The following is a 24,191-nucleotide window of genomic DNA, read 5'->3' as shown; positions in this document are numbered from 1 at the left end:
TGTAAGCATTTATAGAGATTATATACAAAAAACTGATAAATCTAACTTTTTATAAAAAAAAATTAAATAACGTATATGAACTTAAAAATATATTAACGTTCTGTAAACCTAACAACAGTGCTCACATCCAAAACAAACTAACAACAAAAGTAAATACAGCTCGTAAAAATCAAGATGACGGCTTATTATACATTATTTGCCCTTACTTTCGAATATTGTTCTTAAAAAATTCCTTATAGAAATCTTCAGTATTGATACGTAATGCAAAACCTAATTGACAACAAATATTAATATTATTAAACTATATATAATGTCCAAATAATTTGATGTCAATATGTCATATGCCCGTTCTAAGACCGATATTAGATGGTTTTTGCTCTCAATAATAATCAAGACTGATGCAGATGGTTAATATGAATATGAATATGAATTAATATGAATTTATGTGTGGTGAATTTAAATACCTTAAAAACTTTTGATTTGTTATATTGGCACTGTTGTAAAATTGTGTCCAAAAATACTTACATGCATTCTACTTTATGTGCCAAAGTAAAAATGTAATGTGAAAAAGTAAAAAGTAGTAATATAAAGTAATAGTAATCAATTTTTACGATTTTATAACATGCCCAACGAAACGTGTTTTTCAATATTATTAAATTTTATATTATTGAACAGAAACTTGATGTTCAATTGATATTGTTGACATCAGGCTGGCCGAGGTGGGTAGTGAATCAGTAACCTTGTGGTTGTAAAGTAAAAGCTTTTTTCCGGAAAAGCTTATTTTCAGAAAACTAATGAGTTTTGATATGATTTCCAACAATAAAAATCATATCAATCAGCACAAAAATAAGAAGACTGAAAAAATAATGACCCTGCAATTATTCGAAAGAATTTTCAGTGATGCATTATTCACATTTTTATTAATTTTTATTGTCATTAACCAAGTATTCTATTTTATAATTCGTATGTTCTTAAAGTAAAACATCTTTAAGCGCGACTATGGTGTAAATCCGTACAAATGCAACGGAAGTGCGTTACGGCAGATAAGATAAGATAAGAGACGAGTGCCCATGATTCGTCATTCGCTCTCGATGATATCATTTCTATACGGGTCGATTGTGATTAGTCGTCGCGTATATGAATAGAGATCTGTCGTTGTATGCGTATCGGCATCAACGTTGTATGCGTACCGATATCAACAAGGAAATCTGCATACATAAATAAACATTTTAAAGTTACATTGTAATACAAATCTTGTTTTAATGAACAATTCCTGAATAAGAAGAATATTTTACCCTGTCCCCCGTAAATATTTATAATGAAAATAATAAAACAAATGCAGCATTTGTGCCCTGTATGAAACATAAGTTTATTGAAATAATTTCTATATTATTCATAGTTTCTATAAATCTTTGAAGTTATTGAAATGGAAAATATTGTTAAGGCAAAACAGATATTACAGCAGTTCAAAGAATGAGATTATATTGACAGCGAAAATGTAAAAAAATACCATCAGTCAATGAATGTATGTTAATTTTAATTACCAGAAGTTCTTCAAACACAACTATTACATGGTGAGTGAAGTTGCGAAAATAATATTTATTTAGACGTCGTTTAACATAATCCACTATGTGAACGAATATTATAAAAGTTATTAATCAGCAATTACTTCATTTCTCTAAATGCTAATTACATTTCTAAATGCTAATTACAATGACAAACCGATCATGTCTTATTTGAAGTATGACTTTAATTACATTATTGTTTTTAAATACTATACATATTTTTATTGCTATTATAAATATATAATTAATAATTCATCATTATATAAATGTGTATAATGGTTGACACTAAAAAAATTTTGTATCACGAGTGTTACCATATTACTAATAAACATTATTCAAAATTGTTATATGATGTATTTATTTTTACTTAAATGCCATCTTGTACAGTAGCAAAAGAGTTTTACTTCAATCGCGTGTGAACCTTACGCTCACTCTTCTTTTTTTATTTGTTTTAATTTTCCACATTTCTAATTTTGACTTATTGTTAGAATCATTTTAAAAAAGTATTTTTCTTATAGTGATTGGATCAGTACCTGAATAAAAACTATATATATATATATATATATATATATATATAGTATATATATATATATATATATATCTTTTATTATCTTTTATCAATGAATCAGATCATTATGTTTGGTTTTGAACAACGAAAAACTTTTGTTAAAGGACAATAAGCAATGAAAGCAGTTGGCATAATTGGGTTACTTATTTACATCAACACCTTTGATCAACTTTTTTTTCATCTTCTTTCAAATCGCATTATGTAGTCGCCACAATGATTTATTCATAAATATTAAATAAACAAAATGCCCGAGGAGGCTTAGAATGTTATGAAATGATATCCATTTGTAGCAAAACGGTTCGAAGCAGTGATTGTCGACACATTTAGATATCTAGTGCATAAAATTCCCAAATTAAGCAAATAACTGTTGATATTTAATCAAATTAATTGTCTGTCACTGGTAAAAAGTAGTTGACACAAAACTAAGTTTGTATTCTTAAATGCAAATTTGTAAACTTAAGTCGTATTATAACTTGTATAATTGTAAATGGCTAATGTAGAGCTTTGTAGATAATGGAAACAAATATGGCTTGAAAGTATTACTGGAGTTGAAAAAATAAAATTTTAAATAATAATATAATTATTTATTAATAAGTCTCTGAAGGAGAAGTTTATGTTCTCGCCACAAAATCCGAGTTGCTAATTCTATGTTTTCTCGATGTTTCAAACCATTCTAAATCGATTTTAAAAATTCACAAAATGTTCAAAAGATATTGGTTGGGAATAATACTGATTGGTTTTTGGTGAAGATCGGTCGGACCTTTTTCTTGTAATTAACTGTCGAAAAAAGATTTTTAACTATTTTTATGAAACCTTTTTTAGCAATAGATATCATGGTCTTAAGCACATACTAAAATATTACGACCCTACGACAAGTCGTTTAATTTTGAAAATGTATCAAAGTTAGAAAAGTATGAGTCAAAATTTGTGTCAAAAGTCACTTTTGTGATGTGATAAGTCCAAATTTGAATTTCACCAATTTGAAAGCTATTAGAATAAACTTGATTAGGGTGAAGGAAGAGGAGTCGCGATAGCTTTGCAAGACGATGAGCCAAGCCATTTCTTTAAAATTAGCAAAAAAGTGCTTTTTTGTAACAGTTTTCTCAAATATCTTGCGATCTCAAGTTCATTCACAAAAATTTCGATTCTTTATGTCTGTATCACCCAAAGAGAAGTCAAAAATGTTCTAGTTGTGTAAAAAACGTTAGACATTAGTATTAAATCGTTAAATAATATAAAGAACTACATACATGATATATAATCGTGCTAGTATTTTTTTATAACATATGTTAAATATTTCACAAAACAATTATTAAGTTTCTTAAAAAAATATCTCGGTATTTTTAATTAAATTTAATATAGTGATGAAGTTCATGCACTAAACCACCCAATAAATTTTTTTCTAAATATCTAATTCTCAATTTTAGTTGATTAAGTCAATTAATACACTTATCGAAAAGTTTTTGCGACTTGCCTTGAGGCAAATGCCACTTTCAACCAGTTTATACTAGTTTCGACACTTGATGTGTGTCACAGTCTGCAAAAAATTTTGCAAAGATTTATCTTATTTTAGTTATCAATATAATAATGTATTAATAATATAAACGTTAATCAAATACAAAATCATTATCAAAAAATTATAGAGCATTTTTATAGACCAAGGGCTTAATAATTTCTTGACAACTGTTCTGAGTTTAATTATTTATCAAGCAAATTTTTAAAAAATAGTTTTTAATAAAAATAGTATTATAATATAAATTTGATTTCCAATTTAAATATCGACTTTATACTATAAACTTTTACACGCATGGACCAATACATATGTTCAGCCTGAAAATTATTTAATCCAAGCATTTGATAACAATAACTTATTCTTTAATATTAAATATATATATATATATATATATATATATATATATACATTTAATTTTGAGTACCAATGACATAAAAGGGTCCCATGTTTTACTTTCAACGATATGTTGTATTAATGACTGCAGTTTAGAAATACTTAAACATATATATTACAAGGTCTCATTATAACTATATATATATATATATATCCATAATTGTGAAAGCATGTATATTTTGCTTTTTTCTATTTATCGGAACGTTTTATGAATCGACAATTTCACTTTCAGGCCCTGTAGGTACTCAAGAACACGAAGTCATATTGTTTTAACAGTTTTTTATATCCATCCGTTCAATCGTTTATTAGAAATAGAAACACTGTTTCCTGGCCACGATAATCAGATTTGATTATTATTACTTTATCATAATAATATAAAGTTATAAAATTATATAGTTTTTTTTACAAAGGTCGAATTTGATTCTCAGTAATTATGATATCTAACCCAAAAGCCTTATATATCAAAAGGCATAACACGTATCAAACAATACCAAAATTTTCCGTTATTTTCTAATTATAGAAATAGGCTTATTAGTTATTTTTCTTAAAATTATTATATTTGCAATATTTTTCAACTGTCCCTTTTTAACCATAGGTTAGGACAAAAAGGACAGCAATCGGTCAAACAGATACAATGTTAATTTTTAATTTTAAAGAAATTTTATGAAATAAAAGAGAAATTGTTTAATTAATACAAAAGAAAAATTTCATGGGCTACAAAGATTGCACCGTATATTACCTTGATCTGGTATTTTGTCAGAAGTATTCAAAATTTATTATAGTATTTAGAATAACTAATAGTATTTATCTTCTATAAAATTGCTTTTTTAACTTATATCACATTTTCTTATGGCTTACATCTTTGTCAGTGAAAAGATATAATTGAATCTTTTTACACCACCCATATGTAAGCTTTTTTAGAGATTACATATATAAACAAATTGTTGAATCTAATTAAAAAATAACAGTACATTATATAATACAAATAAATCGCGTTTCCTTCAAAATTATATTCAGTTATCATGAAATAAATAAAAAAGCCCCAAACTAAAAAAAAACTAATAACAAACAAATTTCTTTCGTTATGAATATTGTAGCAATTATTACCCTTATAACGACGCCATAAGAATTACGGTCATAGCTGGTTATACACCTTTTGCCTTCTACTTTAAAATAGTATGGTTAACTTTATTTGTTTAGAGGCGTCCATTGAGGATTTGACAAAAAATCGCAAAATATCACGTTGGGAAGGGGAGGGTATACTAAGATATCACATACCTGTATTTTCAAAAAAATCCAAACATTTTCAAAAAAAATAAAAAATTCTACCATTTTTTCTCGTAAGGGAGCGTCTATGAATCACGTGAGGGTTTTAGAGGGGGGGAGGTTTGACAAAAAATCACAAAACATCACGTGGGGGAGGGAGGGGTATGTAAGATATTGTGTGAGTTCACATTCGTGTATTTATTTTTTAACTAATTTTTTTAAAAAAGTTCAAACATTTTCAAAAAACAAAAATTCTGCCATTTGTTCTCGTAACTAATTGGAAGGAGGGGTCCAAAATGCTTAAAAAATCGATCACGTGATTAATGAACGACCCCTTTTTGAAATAACGGTGATGGACCTTTTTGCCTGCAAACCTTTAAGCCCGCTCTACCCTATATTAAATTAAATTTTTTTTTTAAATTAAATATTCATTATTCTTCATCACTAATCTGCCGATATTTTATTATGTAGTTGTTTAAATGCCTAAATATCCAACAAACTAAATCAAATTAAAAATATAAATCATCATATGGGTCATTCTTTTACAAATCGTACGGATTTTGGTAAAAAAAAAAAGTGACATTTTAGAATTGGCTGAAATTTTTTTTATAGATATTAGACATAAAATCATTTGACACGTATTTCAGGATTTTGCCGGCAAAAAATTTTTTTTGGTTGATATTTACGATTGAAATATTGCCGATTTTCTCAATTTTTATGAACTTCCTCTGCGTTATGTTAATTATCTTCAGTTGTGTTGATCAGATCAGTATTGTTTTTTTTTATTATATTCATTATGAACTCAACTTTGAAGTAATTTAAAAAAAATAATGTTTTTGCAATTATTTTAACAATAATAACAATTGATTGTTTACATTGATTTTACAAACGGGCGCCCCGACTTAAATCGATTGCGTAAAAAACCATATTGTTTCTTTTTTTATCTACTTTAATATTATTTTTACTATTCGATGGCATGGCTGTTACATCGGAAGATATTAAATGTTTTCGAGCGCAAGTCGCGCCGCGCGTCCCTTTGAAAGACGCATCGCGCGTATTAAATGAGTACAAGTACTGTTTTTAACTAAAATATTTTACAATTTCGTTACTGAGATAAAATAAATATATTGTCTAAAATATGTAGTAGTATTTAATTGTTCTTTTCGAAAGTGCTCCCAGTGTCCTGGCCTAGAAAATTTGATCACAGAATTAGAAAATATTTTTGAGAAAAATTATATTGACGAAATTAGGTACAGAGAATGGACTAACGTTGATAGAACTATGTTGCAATTAATGATATCCCCAGTAGACAAATATCTACAAAAATTGCAGGCCACTTTGGAAAAATTATTACATTCATTTCTTGTAAGAAAACAAAATGAATTTATGACAAAAAAGGGAAGAACTATCACAGAATTAATGCATCGTAGTGTGTGATTTTTCAGAAAATAATTCATGCGTTGTCCAAGATGCTGCTCAAGGATTTTATTGGAATAATAATCGGGCTACGGTGCATTTAAAATTTATTACAAAGATAATGACGATAATGTTCGTGTTAAAAGGTTAGTAATTTTTTCAGAATGTCTGCAACACGACACTGTAGCGGTTTAAATGTATTTCAAAAACATTTAGTTGAATTCGTTGGTAAAGAATTGAAGCAAATTACAAAAATCTTATACTTTTTTGATGGGTCGGGTGCGCAGTACAAAAATAAAAAGAATTTTGTAAATCTTACTTGCCACGAAAAAGATTTTGGTCTGGTTGCAGAGTGGCACTTTTTCCCAACGTCACACGGTAAGGGCGCTTGCGATGGATTGAGTGGAACTTTGAAAAGGCTAGCTGCCAGACAGAGCTAGTCTTCAAAGAGCATCAAATCCAATCCAAACGCTAAAACAATTATTTGAATGGGCAAATGAGTCTCTTTGCAACATTTCTTCGAAATATGTAACCAGTGAATAATATATTGTTGCCGATAAAAAATTGAAGACAAGATTTTAAAATGCAGTCACAGTGAAAGGCACCTTGAAATATCATTGTGTTATACCTTGAAAAAAATAAAGTGCGGGCCTAAAAACTTTTCTTTGCAAAAAGAACGCGATTCAACTGTTTTTTAACTTGTTAACGTTGTGACATGGAATATATATTATGTAGTACATCAAAAGAAGCTATATTATATAAACTTAATTATAATGCAATAAATGAATTATTTTTTAATTGCATTCTCTTGTATTTATTTTTTAACGAAATCAAAATCTACCCAATACAATTAATTTAACTTTTGTTCATATTCCAACGAATAATAAGTTTTAGTTTATCAGTTTCAAAAATATGAGCATTTTGTACAAAATATTTTCTACAACATATTTTAGACAATATATTTATTTTATCTCAGTAACAAAATTGTAAAATATTTTAGTTAAAAACCAGTACTTGTACTCATTTCGCCTTTCGTCTGCGAAATGCGTCTTTCAAAGGGACGCGCGGCGCGACTTGCGCTCGAAAACATTTAATATCTTCCGATGTAACAGCCATGCCATCGAATAGTAAAAATAATATTAAAGTAGATAAAAAAAGAAACAATATGGTTTTTTACGCAATCGATTTAAGTCGGGGCGCCCGTTTGTAAAATCAATGTAAACAATCAATTGTTATTATTGTTAAAATAATTGCAAAAACATTATTTTTTTTAAATTACTTCAAAGTTGAGTTCATAATGAATATAATAAAAAAAAACAATACTGATCTGATCAACACAACTGAAGATAATTAACATAATGCAGAGGAAGTTCATAAAAATTGAGAAAATCGGCAATATTTCAATCGTAAATATCAACAAAAAAAAATTTTTGCCGGCAAAATCCTGAAATACGTGTCAAATGATTTTATGTATAATATCTATAAAAAAAAATTCAGCCGATTCTAAAATGTCAAGGTATGGTTGGTGTACGGTTTGTAAAAGAATGACCCATATGTGCTATCATAAAAAACATATAATAGGAATAAAAATCAATTAAACCAAAATTACTTTGTGAATATACCCGTAACAAAAAATGTATTCTTGAGATTTAAAATCAGTTTTGATTTCTAGCATAATGATAAAAGGTTACATATATTTATTATTATTATATTAATATATTCAATATGCATGCCTTCACTTGACTATAAACGTGACGTATACATTTGAGAAGAGTCTCAGAGGTCAGTTTGACTCCCATTATGCCCTATAGACAAAAGATATGTAAATGAATTCAATTATAATTCAGATTCTTCGAATATTTTCATTTTCCGGTTTAAAAATACGTGAAATGTCGCTTGCGCCATAACCGAATAGCCCGTGCTGGCATTTGCGCGTTTCCGGATAACGAATTTATAATTCAGCGACGAATATATTTTATTGATCAATTTACATCCTGCTTTTATTGATTTCATTTTTTTTTAATCCAATAAAATTGAACTTATTCGGACGCTCAGCACAACAAACTTTTTTTAGGACGCGAAAGTTCCGCACAACGAACTTTGAAGCTTCACTCAACGTACTTAATAGCTTATTTTTCAAAACTTATTCCATAAACATATTCCCCAAGTACCCAAGTGAGTTCAAAAAGTGGACTTTGGGAAGTTTTGCACCCTTTGTAAAAATATACTGAAGAATAATTATAATATACTGAAGAAAACGATCATACTTAAAACACTCACGTTATTGGATAATTCACAATCACATCTCAATAATCTTGAAAATTTTCAATCAGTTTTCCAACACAGCTGAGGCTAGGGGTTCAGTAATTTTTACAAGTTCTACAAAAGAAAACTAGTGGTGTATGGCATCGTGCATTAAGGCAAATTGCTAAAACTTCCCGTATCGTAATGTATGTTTTCAAATAGCTCATTATAAATACTGTTAAAATGTCTAATATTTATAAGAATTATATAAACTGAATTGCAAATTTAAAATTATTTATTTAAAGTGAGCTTGAGAACTTTAGCTAGAATTAGAATTAAAATCCGAATTATTTTCGATACACAAAAAAATATAATTTTGAAATACAAAAAAATCCCAAAAGCAATTGCTTTGTCAACACAATCTTAAATTTTTGCACATTTAGTTTGGTATCTCCGAAATGGCTGGACTGCCTTTGCCAAAAACTAATCACCACTTCTCCTCATCATTACAAACTGAATGCTTTTTAGATCATTCAAATCAGATGCTTCATTCTCTCAAAAACTCGATTTCTATTTCTGCACTCTTTGCTCCGAATCTTCAAAACGACTGGACCTGCCTAGAATCCAATGCTTTTTGAACAAAAAATTGCGGATACACAAAACACACACATCCATTTTTTAAGGTAGGCCAAAATATTCAGAAACCTTCAAAACGTGAAGATATGCAAAAATTTTCAATTTCTATTTTTGGACGATTACAATAACTTATCCTACGAGAAGTTAATAGTTAATTTAAAAAATCAGATGTAAAAAGTTTTTGTTTGTTTCAATGTTACAAAAAGGAATATCTGCGTACATAAGCCATAACTTGAACTTCAATCGACGTTTCTCAAAAAATTAAGAAGTATTTGAAAAAACACTTGTTAAAGACTCGCACTGAATAGTTGCAATATTTTTGGTCAACATTTTCGCGAAATAACGAGAACCGATTTTGAAAATTGAAAAACCTTACGAAAGTTAGCAGTTGGGATTTATATTGAGTGGTTGTGGTAAAGGTCGGCCTGGTCGTTTCTTTATAATTTTTTGCAATTTTAAGGTTTAAAAAAAAGGATAGAGTTCATAATCTTAACAAATATCCTGATATATTTCACGCCTATAAAGAGTGGTTTTCACTACAAAAATCCTTAAATTTTAGGCATTTTTACTGTGTGTACTCCGTCCGGTAATTTAAAACATAAACGTTTCCTTCGCGGAGTTAAAAGCTGCTTCATTATGGCTAATTAATTAAAAATAATTCTTTTTGTCATGAACGTTCCAAAAAAAATACAAATGCTTAATTTTGTTTATCTGATGACCATTATTGCACTTTTTTCACCAAAACGTTAAATCAGCTTTATCCAAAAATAAATTTCATCCGAACTATCAATATAAATCAAATATTTTTTTGTATAATGTAAGTCGGTTTAATGTGCCGCTAATAAAACACCATTCGACTAAAAGAAAAACGGTTGTGACAGATATGATCTTCTATAAAAGTTTTGAGCAAGTTTTTTTTAGGTGCTGTTTTGTCCAAAACTGAAATTATTAACTTTTCGCTAAGAATTCTGAATATGGCTGCGACCTTGTAACTTCATCATACTAAAAATGAGAGTAAAGAAATCATGTATATATAAATTCATTGAATATGATTATGCAACACATTAAATAAGATTAGTAAATGTTTTCAACATTAATATTAACATTTCTTTAAACCTTCACATATAATTGACTGTCACAAACCGTTAGCAGCACATGTGTGATTAATTGAGCGAATGTAGGGCCTTGTCTCTATGTAACAGGTAAACGGCGATTAAATAAAATTATCATAATTTATTTAGTTTTTTTTTGCTTAAATCTATTTGTAGCATTAAATGGATACATATTATCGTACAAGATTATGTGCTATGATATCACACCTACGTTCGATAAATTTATGGTGATTTAAATTTTATTGCGATAAATCTTCGATTGGTGAATCGGCTATACAGAGGTCAAGATTCGATCGAATGCTGGAACATATAAGATCAATGCAAAAGATTAAATTATAAACAGACGAAGAGCAAGTAATTTCCATATTCTTGAACAGGTATCTATTTATGACAGTATGATTTATAAAACTATGTTAACCAGCAGTACACTTAGTTGTTGATAGTGCTTCAATTTTTTTAGAACAGCAGTGAGAATTAGGTGTTCTTTACGCTGTTGTAAACAATACATACTTCTAGGTTTATTACTTTTATTAGCGCTATTTGAAGGCAACCCAGTGATCGTCCTTACTAGCTGTGGAGCATATTTAACTTCCCGTAGGGCAAGTTATAGTAATCGCAAAAAAATCGAAAATGAAAATTTTTATATATCTTTACGTTTCAAAGGTTTCTGATTATTTTGGCATACTTTAGAAAAAATGTATGTATGTATGTGTGTGTATGTGTGTGTGTGTGCGTGTGTGTGTGCGGATACAAATTTTCGTCGACGATTTCGGGAACACCGATCAACCGATTTAAATAATTCAAAAAACATTCGATTCGTACTGATAAGGAGACGTGCTGATTTGTTTTTGGCGAAGGCAGGTCTAGCAGTTCCGAAGATACAGGGCAAAAAGTGTCAAGAATGGTAACTCAGTTTTTAAGAGAGCGTCCGATTTCAATAATTCAAAAAACATTTTACTTGTATTAACTGATCAAATTTTCATGAAGGCAGGTCTAGCGGTTTCAGAGATCTAGTAAAAAAAATAAAAAAATGCCATGTGGCGGTCAAAAAAGAACATTAGACATATGCACATCAAATTATCAGATATTTTATAGAGATTTTAACAATAAGTATAAATTTTGTTTACGTTCCTATGAGTTCCGTACCAATGTTCAACCGTTAGACGGCGACGCGGCGCTTATGCGTTTTGACATCTCGTCTCTATGCAGTTAAAGCAGTACGATTGCTTTGAAAAAAGTTCAGAATTTCCAAAATATGTCAAAACATATTTTTAATATTTTTTTGTCAAATTTATAGTTTCTCAAAAATCTAATTTTTTCGAAGTAAATTTTTTTTCAGAAATGGTAATCGTTTTTAAAAAAATAATAATTTGTGGAGAAGTTTCAGCAATTTGCCTTAAGGCACAATAATTATTTTTACTTCTAAACTTTACTAACTAATAACCTAATAGTTGTAATAACCGAATAGTGATGTTGCAGCTATGTCCCGAAAAGCTATTTTATATAAAAACATATTCGAAACTAAATATCCAAGTGAAAACTGATATCACTACTGTTTGATATCAGGGTGTACATGCCAGAAGAGAAATTTGCAAAACCGTAGTTAATTGAAATCGAATTTTATTTTACAACAACTTGTTAATCTAAAGGGATTCCCCAGAAAAATATTTTTCGACAAAAATAATTAAATGAAATTTGAAGTACTTGGCTCTAGCTGATTTTAGCAAAAGTATTTGCTATAGATCAAAAAATTCAGAATTTTAATAAGTGTACTTATCTCTTATTACAACCTACATAAAGACAACTTGGGTTGATGAAATTTATGCACATAAGACTGAATCATTAGATATTGTTGAAAATGAATAATAGATTGTGATTCTGCAGCTGAACTTTAGCTTGTGTTTATATCATTGACAAGTTAGTGAGTTTGCACTCATTCGCAAACACATTTGAAGTCTGCTTTGTCTAAAATCGAATTAATCTCAATTGATAGTTCATTATGAATACTGCAGAACTTTTTTTTCGATTTACAAAAAACATTTGTCAGAAGTGGGATTCGGACCCACGCCCTCATAGAGGACCAGAACGCTCGGCCAGGTGTCACCTGGCAAGGTAACCTTGAGTCTGGCGCCTTAGACCGCTCGGCCATCCTGACATATGACAAATTTGTAAGATCGCCCAAGCGTAAGCACATTTGTAATGTGATTAGTCTTGAGCTAGGCCTCAAAAAGCTATTTTATATGAAAACATATTCGGAAATAAATTTCGAAGTAAAAACTGGTATCAGTACTGTTTGATATCAGGGTATACGTACCAGGAGAGAAACTTGCAAAACCATGGTTAACTACTTGTGCTGTGTACTCCTTAGTGCTTCGAATTTCTAGTAAACAACTAAACAGATAATTACAACTTGTTACAATTACAGCCTATAAATTAATTCACTTTTTGCACATTTATTCATAAAGAGAAATTAATCAGATAATTGGTATTCGGATGTCCAAAATATAAAAAGTGAGAATTTTCTAATTGATTGCATTTATCTTTCTTTTAACTTCCCGAAGGAGAAGTTTGTTATTGAGTGAAAATCCTTTTTGCTAATTTTATGTTTTTCTTGACATTTCCAATGAGACCAAATTTGTAAAAAGTATGCGTGTGTGTATGTATGGCTGTGTGTATGTATGTGAGCCAATTTGTATGTCCAAAATATCGAAAGTACGAGATTTTCAATTGACTTCATTCATCTTTCTTTTAACTTCACGAAGGAGAAGTTTATTTTCACGAAAAAATCTTTTGTGCTAATTTTATGTTTTTCTGGACGTTTCAAGTCATTCTGAATATGTGTGCCACTTTCAACGTTTTCTCAAAAACGGCTGAACCGATTTTACAAACTTAAAAGCCTTTCCATATAACTCGATGAGGAATAGTGTTTATCAGTTTTGTGTTGAATCGATTTTATTGATATGAAAACTATTCGAAATATATTGGTTGGAAACCGTGCTGATTAGTATTTGGTGAAGATCGGCCAGGCCGTTTTTTTGTAATTGTTGACAATTTTTTTCTATGATTTTCATGACTCTTTGTATGACAATAAAGTGCATGGTCTTAATGAGCACATTGGAATATTAATGTCCTACGAAAAGTGGTTCAATTATAAAGTTCATTAAAATGTAAATTATTCGGCTGCCCTTTTAGAAAGTACTCCGTGTATGTATTAGACACGTGATCGTTTTCAAAGAATGTGTAATAAAAATGTTTGCTTTAAATTGAGTAATATGCAATAATTTCTCAGATTATGTCGCTTTTCAAACTTGGTATAATTATGAATCCCTCAAAAATTAATATATTGATTTCTTATTAATTAAGTCGTATGTAAATACATGTCGAGAAGTTCATGCAACTTGCCTAATGGCAAAATGGACCTTAAAACTAGTTTATTAAATTAGTTATAATTGAACATTCATTAAATAAAATTTTTAATACTAAGTGTTCTCATACCTACTTACTTATATTATTTATATTGGGATGAAAATTGATTAACCAGTCCTTGGCATTTTTCGTAAATCAAAAGAGAATTCCAATGCTCCGCAGTATATGCAATGATTAAATTATCAAACAAATATTATTTGATTCAATACTAATAACATTACCGATGTACTTACAATTGGGTGATCTTCCAAATCTGTCACATGTCAGGATGGCCGAGCGGTCTAAGGCGCCAGACTCAAGGTTACCTTGCCAGGTGATACCTGGCCGAGCGTTCTGGTCCTCTATGAGGGCGTGGGTTCGAATCCCACTTCTGACAGATATTTTTTGTAAATCGAGAAAAAATGTTTACAGTATTCATAATAAACTATCAATTGAGATTAATTCGATTTTAGACGAAGCATACTTCAAATGTGTTTACAATTGAGTGCAAATGCACTAACTTGTCAATGATATCAATAAAAGTTGAAGTTTAGCTGCAGAATCACAATTTATTATTTATTTAAAAAAAATCTAATGATTCAGTGTCATGTGCATAAATTTCATCAACCCAAAATGTCCTTATGTACGTTATAATAAAGGATGAGAAAACTTATTAAATTTCGGAATTAGTAAACCCATTGGTTTTTGCATGATCTAATAGAAATAGTAAGTAATTTGTTCTTCGTGACGGTTATACAAGAAATAATCGTATGCAAAGGTTATGGCAGGTAAATTTTCTGATAAATACTTTACTAAATTCAGCTGAAACCAACTACACTTGTAGATTTTTCAATATTATTGTCGAAAGACAGTTTCTGGAGAATCCATTTGGATTAAGAAGTTCTTGAAAAATAAAATTGGGAAAAATATAAATAATTATCTAAGAAAACTCTGCAATTTAAAAATTACATAAGAAAGTTTAAGACAAAATTATAGGATAACAGACATCATATAGGTCAAAGTATTTAATATAAAATGAAAAAACATTAAATTTAATGTTAGAAATTAAGCTATCCTTGATTAAAATTTTTTAGAAATTTTAATAGAGAGAAGTTGCTCCTATAATGAAATTCTTACCTAGAAACACAGTAAATAGAACGTGATGATACAAAAATACCTGAAATTTTGAAATTAATAAAAAATCGAAAACAACAACTAGGAAATTACAGAGGCTGCTCTAAGAATGAATATCTAATCCGAAGAGCGGATAATAAAAAAATGCCAATGTGTAATTCATTTTTTTTTAAATTTAGTTCTCTTAAAACAGTGATCCCCATATCCCAACCTGACCAATTGAGCTTGACCATGTACTACTAACATTAGACAGATTTGTGTACAAAAAAATAACAATAGAGCAAACTTGATCTCTATACTTGTAACTTATAGATATTCTGCAAAAAGTGTACTATTTTTAATAATTTTATCAACGGGACAATGCCGTTATATGAAGTGTGATAAATTAGGTTTTAAATATACGTTATTGTCGAGCTCACTTACCATATTTTTAATATATATTTTTTGAAATTTACTTGAATTCTAATAGAATTTACAAATAATATTGTCAAAATGTAGTACAAACAACTGCGCTTTGCAGCCCTAGGATCCAAAATAGCTTGAATTTTAACTTAAAACTAGTTTTGTCCCAGAATGTTGAACACACGAGCAGAAGATATCTCAATATATGCCCCTAGATGTGTGTTATAGACCTTTTTATACAAAGTTTTCTTAAAAGATCGATTTGTACTATCGGGTTGAATATTACTTTATTGAACTAATAAGACTTTCTTCATGGAGAGTCAGAAGCGTTTTAAATCGTCTTGGATTTTATTCTTTAAAGATTTTCTTAATGCAAGGCGCGTTCGATAAGACGTTTATTTATATTATTAGTATTATTTATTTATTTAATTCCCATGACAATATTTTTCAAGTTAAATAATATTGAAACATTTGCAACAAATAGTTGTTATTAAAAAAAAGTGCTTTTTGCCCCATTGGCGTGGTAAAATGGGATGAAAAGGCGGCAAACTAGGCCAATGTCTTATTTTAATTTTAAAGAGATTTTACAAAATAATAGCTACATTATCCAACCAATGTAAAATATAAATTTCATGGGCGCATTTTTTACAGAGATATTACCGTGAATAGAAAGAAGAAGAAATATTCATCAGCAGGTTGGAATAATTATTATTTAATTCATCGCTTGTAAAATTGCTTTTTTTCTAACAAAATTTACTTTTTTATTTGCTATTTTTTTATTTTTTACACCTTTGCCGGAGTAAAAAATCAGTTGCTCCACCCAGGTGTAAGCTTTTATAGCTCTCGATAACAACATCGTAAGGATTAAGGTGATGGCTGGTTATCTTTTTCTCTACTTTCAAATATCGTTGTTAAAAAATTATAAACTTTACTGGTCTTTGAGATGTCGGTAGTCCGTGATCCTAAATTTAAAATTGAGAATAGAAACTACTCGGTATTTATGAATGAAGCAAAACTATACGCTATTTCACGAGTCCATCGATCTTCTTCATCCAAGTCGACTTCACTTTTTTACCTTGTATCTATTAGCGAATATTTATGCGAACATGATTCGGCGAAACTCTGTACATGTGTAAGATCCCATAAAAAGTGTCATGTATCGACATTAAATACTGTAAATTAGATAGTAACACACACCGAAGTGCTACTCAAAACATATTCACGACATATCCGGTTGCAAGTTAAAAAAACAACAAATTCGATACCCGGTGATTAATAATTTTCCTTGAATAATAAAAAATCATTAATAGCAGCGCATGCTGCAAGTTTCCTATTTCACAACTGCTTTTTTGTTATTTTTTCTGTAACATGCAGTAAACATAAAAAAGTAATTGTATGTTATAACAATAGCCGCGGCTTTCAAATTCCATTAATGTTGAGTGATTTATAATGTATACTTTCTACCAGACGTCACTCCACAATTATCATAATTCCCCCTGCTCCACTATCTAATGAAAATAAATATCACATAAGGGAAACCGGGGCAACGGGGTACAAATCATATATTGTGGTGCAAACATCTAACAATAAGTTTATATGATTAATAATTTTTTTGAAATTAATTTTGAAATTATTGAAAAACTGCAATAGACGTATGATATCCAAAATAATCTAAAAATTAAAAGTGTAATAGTATAAAAAATGAAAATATGCATAAACAAAGCTTTGCAATGCTATATTTTTGTAATTCAAATATATAATTTCTTGTTTTAAGTACTATAACAAACAAGGCATAGGAGGCATTACTCCTTCGGTGATACACAGTGTTTGTCCTCTGAAAGCTGTTTATTCTTCCATATTTTATTGATTTTTTTAAATATTAGTTTATTACCCAAGGGTATATTATACTATGACTGTGTTTATGAATATTGTTATACATTTTATCTTAGTAATGAGTATAAATCATATATGGAAAAAGGAAAAGGTTAACAATTCCCCAAAAAAGACAACAATTGCTGCTAGGGAGCGATCAGTATATTGTTTGGCATGGCATGTTTGTCATACCAAATCATTTCGCGAGTACATTGGTCAAGGGCCTGGATGTTATTTGAGTGATCCTTATATTTTAGGTAAAAGTTTCCAGTAAGCTTTTTAATTTGGTCGATTGCCGTCGGTACGTCAGTCAGTTTATGTATGATTTTGATGGAGTAATAGTGTCTGGTCAGTAGATCCCTTCATTTGTTGAGTGCTAGTAGTAAGGCTTTATTTTGTACGTCTGTAGTTTTTGTAAGTAAGTCTTTGTTGTCGCGTCCCATGCTGGAGTGGCGTACAATGTCAAGTCAAGTGTCCGCTTGTTCTTCAAGCTCAGCCGGCAGTAGTGGTTCAAGAGAGGTCCCAGTAGATTTATCATCCCGTAAGGTATGTTTCGTTAAGCTGAGTCTATGGTCCAAGGTCCGACTAAGTTATATGACATCCTTAGATTATTCAACTTCGTGAGTCAATATTTTTATTTTGTCCAAGTCGGTCAGTGTAGTGGAATTACTTATTTTATTGTTTTTTTATAACTAAACAAATTATCATAGGACTATAACATTTTAAAATACTTGTTTAGACCATGAATATGCAAAACACTACCCAAAGATTTATTTATTATTAATTACAAAGAAACGGTCCGGTCGATCTTTATCAAAACCTAACCAACACGATTCCCAACTGATATCTTTCGAAAAAAAATGATTTTTTCTAATCTCTTTCGAGAGTTTTAACGGAAAATGTTGAGCTTACCTACTAATTATGAAGAAACGGCTTGATCGACCATTGTGCAAAACTGATAGTCAACGCGAGTCCTTATGGAGTTTCATCAAATGACTTTTCAGCAAATGGGTATATTCAAATAGTTGGAATCGGCGCAGCCGTTTCTATTAAGAGTCAATGGAAGGTTAAATTTTGGCTCCCATACACACATACATTGAGCTTTTCCTAGTACTGAAGTCAAACGATTCACAATTTAAAACGTAGAGAATAAATAAAAGTAGAAAATCATACTTTCGGGCAAAATTATGAAATTATCTTCAAAATGTACAATATGACCACAAGACAGGTATAATAAGTGCATTGACCAAAAAGTAAGCTTGCAACTTAAACTCCCAAATCCATGTCAGTTTTATACTGTTAAACCCGAAAAGCTATTTTCTTGAATTATTGATTATTATTTAGATTTCACTACTGAATAATTATGTCTGTGCCATAGGTTGTCCGTGCGCCGGTTTCCAGTAACTAGTTGATAAATATTTTACACTATGAATCACCTTGACCACATTTTTTTGCAAGCCGCCTATATTACATACAGTGAAGTATGAAATGATCCTGTTGCCGTTTCACACCACAGTGCCCAAAAAGGCTATTTTCCTGATTAATGTGAAACTGGATTTTACTGCTATATGATGTCAGGTTGTCTTCTTCCTCAAATAGGCTATGTCCTAAATAAAGTAGTTTTATTTCCTTAAATTATATACCAAGTGGTCAATTCCATCCGGTGTCCACTACAATAATGACCAAATTCATGATTGTAACGAACGTAATAACTTTTGACACAGATGAAATTTTTTGACACGGTGTTGTAATATGTTGTCATGATATTAATTGCGATCACTATCGATCTAGACTTTATCAAATTATTAACGAACTCTAATATCATCATAAATAGATTGCTAAGATTATTAAGATCTGTGTCCGGAACAAATATGATACCTGCCCCGAGGAAAATCGAAAGAAAAAAATAATTTATCCATTCGATTGGATTCTATTTGTTCGGATAAAAGCGTGTGACAGGTGGGCGGACGGTCGTAATGTGCGAAATAGGAACAAAAAACTTGATAATTTGCCAGTTTGATTTGGTTCATTGATTGTTTTTTACAAATACTTGTAAATACACACACAAGATATATATATATATATATATATATATATATATATATATATATATATATACATATTGTTTTTTGGAACGTTGAAAGATATTTGATATAAAGCAGCAGTCATTATCACATGTAATCATTTAATTCTTTGAATTAAAAAATTATACCAGGTGTAAGAAGCATTTTGCTTTAAGGCAAATTGCATAAATTTCTCTATATTTATAGATAATCGAATTGATCAATAAGAATTTTTAACTGTTTATATCGAAAATAAAGTCTTTGCTAAATCTAATCGTTGTGAGTTTTAATAAATAATATCTTTCAAACAAACTGTAAATATATTAATTAAATTTATTACATACATAAATCATTAAAATAAAATAAAATAAAATAAAATGAGTCACATTTGTAGATGCTCTATTCTTGTTTGGAATTGCGATCTGTCCATATAGATATTTAGTAATTGTTATGACATCTTAGCGTATGTAAAATTTGGAAGAAAACCCAGTAGTTGCCTTATCCTAGTTGTGAAATTATAACGTTACTCGAAAGTATTTTCAGACTGATATCCAGCTGACCAAAATTGAATAAAACCTGGGAATAGTTTGTGATAGCATACGTCCTTAACCGTTTGTTTTCCATAAAATAAATGGAATAGGTTATTTAGTTTTAATTGAAACGATTTTTTATGTATGTAATCAAATTTTTAAATGTTTATTTTATTTAATTTATTTTCACAAAACAGTATTTTGTAACCTTGGAACCGATCTACTAAATCCACGTGCCTCAAAGTTATGTCACAGCAGGTTCAATTCCTTAATGATAGGTATCTAATAATTTAAAATATTTTATTTAGAGTTAGACCATACTTTGGTCCAAAGGACCATTGTGACTAATTATACTGTCTTAGCCAAATGAACTACATCACAACACATAACGCGTATCAAACAAGCAACTGTCGAACTATAGTTTTATAAAATTTGTCATCAATCCCTTTTTACCATATAGGCGGAGTAAAATGGGACATCCACGGGCAAAAAGATCCAGTATCTTATTTTTATTAAAAAATTTCGAATTTCACTACATTATTCAACCAATGCAAATATAAATTTCATGGGTACATTTTTTACAGCGATAATTAGATAGTATATAAAGATAAAGTATTTTGGCAGAAATATTTATCAGCAGAATTGCAGTAACAATTTATTTAATATATCTCTTGTGAAATTACTTTTTTTAACTTGATACATACTTTATTATTTACTGTTTCTTATTGTTTACGCTTTTGCCAGGGTAAAAAGATTCAGTTAGTCCTTTTTATCCTACCCAAATAAAGAAAAACTGTTGAATCAAACTTTGAAATAACGGCAATCTAATAAAACAATTAAATAACGTATATTTAAATATATATTAAAGTCTCATAAACTAATTAACAGTGTCACAACCAAAAAATCTATCAAAGAAAAAAAAAAAACTTTTATTATGGATTTTCAAACATTGTCGTTTATTTCCTGATAGCGACGTCGTAAGAATCAAGATGATGGTTGATTATACATCTTGCCCTCTACTTTCAAATATTGTTGTCAAAAAAATTCTACCTTTTTTTTGCTTTTGAGATATTCATGGTAGATCTTTTTACCCGCGGACCTTTCAGCGCCGCTCTATCCTATTTTTTTTTTCAAAGCAAAACATATTTATTATTAAATGATTAAATACATCTGTCTTTAAGTACATAAATTAATATGTACATTTATATAAATGTGCCTTTTCATTTTTATTAATTCGAGTAGGTACTTGTAGACGATCCGAAGATTTAGTTTTTGTTGAAAACATCAACACCACATGAAAATACTTAAAAATACATTAGTTTATGTGAAAACAAAAACGAATTGATTTAATGAACGTCGTAAATCGATCTTCGGCGCTTTTTTCTCAATATAATTATTTAGATTAAAACGCCTTGATACAATATTGGCAATAAAACTAATTATAAATACAGCTCTATTACATTGAATACTAACCTATATATATATATATATATATATATATATATATATATATATATATACGCATATATATTGAAGTTTTTTGTTAAAAGATATTATTTATTTAATTATACAGTTTCAAAAAAATAATATCATAATTGCCCTAAGTTGTCAAGAATTAGGACTAAAAAAATGTTCTGAAGGGTGTTGGCGCTTTTAATCGCGGTTGTAAAATAGTATATAATTGCTTATTTTATTAGTGAATGTTTTCGAGTCAAAAAATAAAAACCTAAAAATGATATTATTACAGTTGGTACATTTTATACACAATCAGTTCAACATTGAATATTACCAGAGTGCATAACCGCATACCATAAAGTTTTTTTCAGTTACAATATGTCTAATACAGTAAATTTTAATAGATAGCTCTACGTAAATTTTAATAGATAGCGATAAGAAGGGACTACTAACTTCTTATTGTGACATATTTTGAACATACTTGAATTGTATTTTTTTACTTTCGGCAATTTTTCATTGGTTTCATATTTCATATCTATATCTCAAGTAAAAGTCTGATATCGTACTGTACTGTTTGATATTAAGTTGGCAGAAGTGGGCATTTAACCTGTAACCAGTGATTAACCATAGAGTAATAGTATTAGAATTATGATATCCAACCTTACTATTTACTAAATGAATAGTAGGAGGTTGTATGAACTAAGGTTAAAATACATATAAATGTACAAATTCGGCGACGTAAGCCAAATCAAATAATTGTTAAGAATAAAATATTAGTATACGTTATAAAAGAGAAAAAAACAAAAGTTAAAAATTGTAAGTGGTTAAATAACTTCAAATAGTTTTAAATTTTTACCTAGTGTAGGTAATAGTAATCGCAAAAAATCAAAAATGAAATTTTTTTATAACTTTACGTTTCAAAGATTTCTGCACTTTTTGATATCTTAAAGGAGAACCCGCGCGTTGCTCGTCCCGGATTTTGATGAAACTTGGCACAATGGTAGATTTGATGCCCAAACTGACCGTGGTAAAATATTAGAGGCCTATGAAAAGTGGTTTAATTATAAAAATTAATTGAAGTTTGCATTTTAGCAGCGCGCGTCATGCGTAGCTTGCAATGCTATTCGTTGTCAATAGCAGATAGGGCGAGTGGCTGTCGTCGTGGAATTCTAATTTTTGCTCCGAGGTTCAATTCCCAATTCAGATATAATATTTTTTTATTATTTTTGTTTGATATTTATAATTTTACGTGTAAATAATATTAACATTTATTTGAGTTTTCGATTAATTTTATATTTTTCGCTAAATATTCCTTAATAAAATCCTCCGTAACTCCTGTAAATTTTTATTTTGATATTACTTATAAAACCTACAATCATATAAATGTTAAATGATTCCTGAAACAGCAATAATACGAAAGAAGAGAATGAATGTGATTGTGTGTGTGTAGTATCTAAGAATGTATGTTTAGATACAGATTTTCGTCTACGTTTCGATCGCATGGATCAAAAAAAAAACATTCGATTTCTATTGATGGGGATACGTGCTGGTTAGTTTTATAGAATAAGCAAGTCCAACGATTCCGAAGATACGGAGCAGAAAGTGCCAAGGATGGTAATTTAGTTTTTGAGAGAACGGAGCGTTCGATTTGAATGATTCTAAAAATATTTCACTATTAACAGTACTGAGAAAATAAAAAATTTGATAATTTTTTTGGAAATACGGATTCAGGGGTTTCGGAGCTGCAGAGAAAAAAGTTGAAAAAAAATTATATCTGGCGTTCAAAAAAGATCAATAGACATATAAACAATATATTAGGTTGTCAAATATCTCCCTTCCGCTTTTTTGCTCTTGGTTTATAATACAAAAAGGCGGAAGGGAGATATTTGACAATCTATTATTTTTATATATTTAATGTGATTTTAATGATGGGTACAAACTTGTTTTTTTTTCAAAAATCTTATTTTTTCAAAGTTTTCAGAAATTTTAATTTTTGTTGCGGGAATTTTCAGCAATTTGCCTTAAGGCACGATGCCATGCACCACTAATTTCCTCAAATATTACAGAAGGTATTAGCTGCAAAGCTGCAAAAACGTAAAACAAAACAAAACACTGTATAATAACTGTGGAAGACGACTCTAATATAAGTACAAATGAGTCACAATGTTCAGTCAACGCCAAGTCGGCTGGCGATCCGATGACATTACTTAATACAAACATAAACTGTTATTTATCACCTCCATCATCATTATTGTCGTCGTCATCTTCAGATTCCGCTAAGAGTCCGTTCACACCACATTGCTGAGTTTTATTGTCAAACTTCAATTTTAAGCCATAATTTGGGATATTGCACCCTTTGTGACATGTCTCGAATACCCTTCTGCAACTCGTTCTTGGTTTTTTCATCCTTCATTAATAGAAGATGATTAAGTATACCGCGTAAAGTAATTAGAATTACATCATATTATATTGTTATGTTCCTATAAAATGTTGATATTTAATCAATCAGAAAGAAATGAGAGGTACGTGGCGCTCGCGGTAGAGCTTCGGCATGGCATTCACAAGGTTTTAACATCAAATTTTGCGTTAAGTGCAACATATCATGCCGTAGCAATAT

General features: G+C 29.5%; 1 protein-coding gene and 2 non-coding genes across 3 annotated transcripts in view; 2 read left to right on the top strand and 1 right to left on the bottom strand.

Moving 5' to 3' along the window:
• Positions 1-24,191, top strand: part of LOC113376757 (NADPH oxidase 5) — a 75,901-nt gene that overhangs the window by 7,970 nt on the left and 43,740 nt on the right. The gene's annotated exons all lie outside the window — the stretch shown is intronic.
• Positions 12,755-12,868, bottom strand: Trnal-caa. The gene is made up of 2 exons: positions 12,831-12,868; positions 12,755-12,799 (listed from the first exon to the last, which is right to left on the bottom strand). It is a non-coding gene; the product is annotated as a tRNA-Leu (tRNA).
• On the top strand, positions 14,402-14,515 carry Trnal-caa. Its single transcript has 2 exons — positions 14,402-14,439; positions 14,471-14,515. It is a non-coding gene; the product is annotated as a tRNA-Leu (tRNA).

The sequence above is a fragment of the Ctenocephalides felis genome, unplaced genomic scaffold, assembly GCF_003426905.1.
Source record: "Ctenocephalides felis isolate EL2017-DRISC unplaced genomic scaffold, ASM342690v1 CF-g0.4_SCAFFOLD_01886, whole genome shotgun sequence".
NCBI lineage: Eukaryota > Metazoa > Arthropoda > Insecta > Siphonaptera > Pulicidae > Ctenocephalides > Ctenocephalides felis.
This window is presented reverse-complemented; position numbering and strand designations above follow the sequence as displayed.